Source organism: Egretta garzetta, unplaced genomic scaffold (genome assembly GCF_000687185.1).
Source record: "Egretta garzetta isolate BGI_Z169 unplaced genomic scaffold, ASM68718v1 scaffold69, whole genome shotgun sequence".
In the NCBI taxonomy this organism is placed as follows: domain Eukaryota; kingdom Metazoa; phylum Chordata; class Aves; order Pelecaniformes; family Ardeidae; genus Egretta; species Egretta garzetta.
In genome coordinates this window covers 258340-264930 of record NW_009260790.1, presented here as the reverse complement: position 1 = coordinate 264930, position 6591 = coordinate 258340, and positions in this window count along the sequence as shown.

The window sequence follows — 6591 nt, the reverse complement described above, 5'->3', positions numbered from 1 at the left end:
TTTAGAATCTCCCTTTGACAGTGCTCCAACATGTGGTTTATGCCAGAGGGGATGGTGCCATAAATGCTGATTTAGGATCCTGCCGACTAATTGAGTGACTTTACAATTTAATTTAGTAGTAGTTTAGGATTTACTTGCGGAAAATCGCAGGATTGGATCGTGAGCTTTTAATAGCACTCAATCATCAGTCGATTTACAAAGAGATTTAGTAAAGTTAATCAGAACAGCAACTTAGTTAAAGCTGTGAAGATGGCAAGGTTCACTCTATTACTAAATGTAAAAAGTACACAAAGGAAAAGCAAGGATGATTCACAGAGAGACCATGGATGCAGAGGATAAGGAGGACCCTCTTGTTGAGTCACGAGGTTCAGAATAGACCCCCTTGCTTTCTAAACTCCTCTCTCTCAGGGAGAAGTCTAGGTGCTGCTAGGTCCAATCTTAGTCTCAGACTTGGTCAACGGTTTATATCTAAGCACTCATGACAGATGGAGATGCAGAGGTGTTTCCCGGAAGGCCCACTTCAGCCCCATCAAAAGGATGCCTGAGGCTGGCATGCTGGCACAAACACACCACCTAGTGGCAATCACAAATGGAGAAGCTAGGGAACCAATAACGTGCTGCCAAATAAATGTCTCGTACCAATTTAAGCGGGCGGCTAAAAGTAAGGAAGGACCAACATGACACATGAGCCCACTGGAGAGAGAAGACAAAGCCCTTTACTCTTCTGTATGTCCTCAAAAACTTGGTACACCTGTATATTTTTTGAGAGAGATGAAAATCAAGAGCTGAACCAACATAAAATTCTTGCATCTATAATCACCTTGTATAATTTGACAACATTATTAGTATTTCTTGATGCACAAAACTCCTGCACCTGCTTACTCACAATCTTCATCTTAAAACAGGATTTAACTGGAAACTTGAGCTTCCTTATGCTTTGCCCGATACATTGTATTCTGTTTCACAGCGTCTGCTGCCTACAAGACATTCACCATTTCATCCATCACATACAACTCTTTATCTGTTGCACAAAGGCACTAGCACACTACTGAATTTAGTTTTGCCTGCCTTATAATTCCACAGCACAGCGAATGTTCAACCAGAGCCCCACAAGTACAACGAAGCTTATAGTAGTTCTACCCTGATGAAAGGGAGAGTTTAATTAACACCATTTATTCCTCTGTAAAGGTTGCAGGAGCAACTAGTACATATACGTACCCACGTATAATCACTCAGGTAGTAGGGAAACGTATACACCAGGCATTGGACAGGGATAGTCTTGTCTTTACTGTATCACTGCCCCTACCCCTTCAGACCTTTGCCACTTAATCCCAAGAAAACTGTCTTTCCAACAAGAAGCAGTGCTCAAAGATCAGGAAAGAAAATTTGTCTTTGGACTTGGAAGTCCAGTTTCTAATATATTATCTTTCAGGATTCAGCCCCATCCAGAAACCTAACATACAAACAGAGCTCCTTCTATGCATTTGTATTAAAATTTGCATTATAATTTGTAATTATATAAAGCTTGAAATATCATTTCTAGTGTCTCTACTGCAGTTGCTGAATAAAAGAGAGGCTCATGTACTGACCACAGTTTCCTTTTCTAGACACTAAAATTTTTTTGGATAGAGATGTCAGGGGCCTGAATGCTGTACCTGTGAAGGCTATTACACAGAAGTCTGCTTCTAAACTACAGTTATAATCAAATACATCCAGAAATGTTAAAAACTAGAACTGCTTCAGGAAATCCTGAAGACTTAAAAAAACCCAAACCAACCACAAACCAAAAAAAACCCCACCCCCAAACACTGAGAAACACCTCCCTCCCCCAACCCCTTTAAAAGCCAAAGTTAATTGGGAAGATCATTCATTTACTCAGAGAATCACACACAAAGATGAAGGATAAGACAGTCTTTGAAGGATTTCAAACATGCAAAAGAACTTCCAGCTACTAAATCAGCAAAGAAAAGGGATTAATAATAAATTAGCTGTTCCCAAATTTAAGTGCAACTGTAGAAGTCCAAACTGAAACGCTTTTAAATGCTTGATATTCAAAAATCTTGAGGGTATCATGTGTCCAGAAACCAAATGCACTAGTTAGTTTTGAAAACCTTGGGCCAGGTGTAGCTAGTAATATCCACTGTGCTCATCATCTTTTGTGTGAGAATGGATGCCTCGGACACTACAGTCACAGAGTCATCTGAAAGTTTAAACAGGAAATAACCACAACCAAAAAAAAGCCACAAAAACCTAACAATACAGTCCACTTTTGAGTGTGACATGTCTTATTTCTTGCTACATGCAGGATTACATGAGCTGGACAATGCCTGCAGTAAAGCGCTTGCTAAGTTGTAAGCTGCTGTAAATATAAACCATTTTTTTGTTCTGCCCATCTCAGCAGGGTCCTGGCCCAGGACTGAAGCCTGTAGCTGCTACCACAACACACCCTAAGCAGAAACTGGCAACAAATACCTTCCTCTGAACCCACGCAGAGTCAACGCTGCCGAGCACCTTATGAGCCATGTGCACACAGCCTCCCAGAAAACCAACAGGACTGTTCTCTTTGGCCTATAAAACTCGCTTTATACACTCCTTATAATCTCTTCTTTTGAAGGGGAATAATGGGGACAGGAGTCATCTTTACTTAAAGGCACTAAAAGTAGCCTTATCTATGCATTTGGTGGGACTACACAGAAGACATCACCCGCAATGGGGAAGGTGTAGAGCTCCCCTCACACAACCCAGTGCAAGGCTGCCAAGTCATAAAATAGGCCATTACAGAAACAGAATTTGCCATCACTTACCCCAGTCCATCCCCTGCCAGGCAACTGCTGGGGTCACAGGCAACTTTGCTCCAGAACCAATCCCTGGTTCAGGCCTGGTTTCCACACAGAGGTATGCACCTCACAGAAACAAAGAGCTAGCAGGGACCCATGGGTCCCTGGTGCAGGGAGAGCCTCTCGGCCCCACCACAGCCCACTGAGACCAGCAGTGCCTGCAAAGATCCTTCTGGCTCCCATTAGCACAGACAAGCTGCAGCTGTGTGTGCTCCCAGGTGCCTGGGCAGGCTGAGGGGAGGGCATAGAGCCCACAGCTGGCCCTGGGCCTTTGGGAATCATAGAATGTTTTGGGTTGGAAGGGACCCCTAGAGGTCATCTAGTCCAACCCCCCACAGGAGCAGGGACACTGCTAACTAGATCAGGTTGCTCAGAGCCCCGTCCAACCTGGCCTTGAATGTTTCCAGGGATGGGGCCTCCACCACCTCGCTGGGCAACCTGTTCCAGTGTTTCACCACCCTCATTGTAAAGAATTTCTTCCTTATATCCAGTCTAAACCTACCCTGGTTTAGTTTAAAACCATTACCCCTTGTCTTGTCACTGCTGGCCCTACTAAAAAGATTTTCCCCCTCTTTCCTATAGGCCCCCTTTAGGTACTGAAAGGCCGCAATCAGGTCTCCCCGCAGCCTTCTCTTCTCCAGGCTGAACACCCCCAACTCTCTCAGCCTGTCCTCATAGGAGAGGTGCTCCAGCCCCCGGATCATTTTTGTGGCCCTCCTCTGGCCCCGCTCCAACAGGTCCATGTCCTTCTTGTGTTGAGGGCTCCAGAGCTGGACGCAGTACTCCAGGTGAGGCCTCACCAGAGTAGAGGGGCAGAATCACCTCCCTCGACCTGCTGGCCACGCTTCTCCTGATGCAGCCCAGAGTACGGTTGGTACGGTTACCTGAGAAAAGTTATTAACTGGCCCTTCAGAAACTGGAAGGGCTGTTGCCCCTCTCCAAGAGAGAGTATTACACACATACACACACACACACCAAAAAAAAAAAAAAAAAAAAAAAAAAAATCAAAAAAGCTGCCTCAAAAAGTCCCCTCTTGGGCCCCAGCTTTGCAGCTGCACTGGGCATAAATTGCAGCCTTTGCTGCATTCGTGCAGGAGGGCACAATTAGAACAATTCAGATGACCCAGACTGGGACCGAGACACCCTGCTGAGGGCCTGCAGCCCACAGGTGACAGAAAATGAGGAGGAAGCACCAAGAGCAGGACACAGAAATACCTACGCACGTAACCAACCTCCTGCACCACTTGTCACCTCCCCAAAGGAGCACAGATGGATTGAGCACAACTCTTGGCAAAAACCAGGGAAGTTGAGACTAAGAAGGAGAAGTATAGGTATTTGGCCTAAACTGAGCCTGGGGAAGGGGGAGGGAAGGCATTTCCCTAAGCATATGATTTGTTTATGGGGTTTTTTCCTCAGTACCTAAATCAGTGACCAGAAGTTATACTAACTAGCAATAAGTCAATTACGTAAAAATTCCCTGAGTCAGGACTGTTTTGCCTGCAACAGGGCCACCTGGCACTCACGGCCACAGCCCACCACAGGGCTTCTAAGGCCACCCCATGCACTGCACCTTTACCTGGGAAAGAGAAAATCAGAAAATCCCATTCTTCATGGGGATGGGGTGTGATGGAGCCAGCAAGCGAGGGTGCCTGTCCCTGTGGCCCTACAGCTAAGGCCATGGAGAAAACCCTGAGCAAGTGTCCTCCAAGACTTGATTTCCTTCTGTTTCTAGCTCTGGAGATCCATGTATGAAAGCACATACACACAAAAGCAAACACCCTTCACAATGGAGTAAAAAGAAGATACTATCAGGGTCCAGGTCCATCCTACTAAGGCTGGCTACAACTAGTTTACACACTAGCAATTAGTTTATGGCTGAAGGAATAATGAGTCCACACACAAGCTAAAAGTTCAGGCATAAGCACACAACCGGTTCACGCATGAGGGCAAAGTTAGTTTTTGCATGAGCAAGCAATTATTTAATACCTGGGCAAACAGGTAATGCATGAGCACACAATAAATTTCACGTGTGACTGTGGACATTTTCACTCTTTACACATTACCTACAACAGAATAGGAGGAAGAAATATCAAAAGAAGAAATACTGGGTCTATTTGTACTAACACCAGCTATACCATGCCCTGAAGGCAATTCTATTTGAACCAAAACGATTATCCAAGACAGAGAAGCCTTCTGAAAAAGCCCCGCCTTGGGCCCTGGCTTTGCAAAAACAAAACAAAAGATTGATTTGTTCTTTGTATGCACACCTCCATTCATTATTTTAGAATAAAATGGGAGCCCTTTAGAAGAAAACAGTTATTACGCTTTCAAGCTCCAAAGCATAAGGTCTGTTTTACAGAAAAGACAATTATCAGCTGAAACGTCATCGGATTCAATAATCTGCATATGGTGCTTAGCTGATAAAACCTTTCCAAAACTCTATTTTCATAGTTTTGTGCACGATGTATGGTATAGTGTTCAAGATTATTACGAGAAAAATGAGACCAAAAGAAAACAAAAACCTGAAAAATCATAAACTGGCATCTCATAAGAACAACCGTAAAGGTGTTGCCCCAGCTAAATCTAACAGTATTTCTAGCATTGTTTATATCCTTATCACTAGAATATAAAGAATCACTTTGTAAGTATAAGGAATAGCAACTATAGAACTGGATTTAAGTTGCACCTTCTTTCAGGGACCATCAAGAAAACACCAAAACAGTTTTAAGTACTTTCTGAAGCCACAACCCTTAGGAAGTACTCTTTATTAAACAAGTCATAAAACATAACATACAACAAGTGCTGCTCTTCACGTAACAGTATTTGAACTCTTCTCTCCCTTAAACTTAAAACACAGTTCTTCTTAGAAGCATATTTTGTCTCTGAACCCGTATTCTGAGGGAAAAGCATAGAAACTACTCCCTCTGAAATTAGAAGGGGAAAAGACCCTTACATAGTAACTGCAGCGTAATTTAGAAGAAACATTAACAACGAACACCTGTAAACATATACAACAAGCAACAATACAAAATAACCCTTTACTGTATGAAAAATCCCAGAGAGATTCAACTTTAAATACAAACCCAGAAGGTTCCCAGTATTACTCCAAAGATCTTTGGGTTTTGTGCTTCGTTGGTATTTCCCACACACACCCCAAAAAATACATATGTTGCTTTTTCATAAACCTTGAAAGAAAAGCTCCAAAAGGACTTTAAGGACACTTGAAAAGGTAATTTCCCTGCACGAACACAGTTGCACTTTTGCAATAACCAGCATGGACAGGATTCTTCATGTACTTCCAGACTGGAGAAGACACAAGATAGTAATTACCTTGCTCACGTTCTTCAACTCCCTTTCAGGGTTGCCTGAAGATTCCAACAACAGAATTATACACCCCCCCCCCCCCCATCCCCAAATCCAAACTGATAAAGCAGTACAGAAGCACAGAGAGAAACCAGGCGGCACGTCTTAGTCAGTGCAACGGGAACTTTTCAGCCCAATCTGCCTTCAGGCAGCTCCAATAGCTGAGCGCTTTTGAGTGGCTTTCTCGGAAATTCGGTCGAGAGCCAGGAGCAGCCCGGAACCGAGCAAACCGACTCGAGCTCCGCCGAGCGGAGCAGCGGCCCAGGCAGCGCATCTCCCCTCGGGGGCTCTATCTGAAGGAGGGGGGCAGCTTTGCCCCCAGGTCGCAGGCAATCCCAAGATGCAGGTCAGCCGGGCGCAGAGCCGCCCTCGCTCCGGTGCCCAGCGGCCA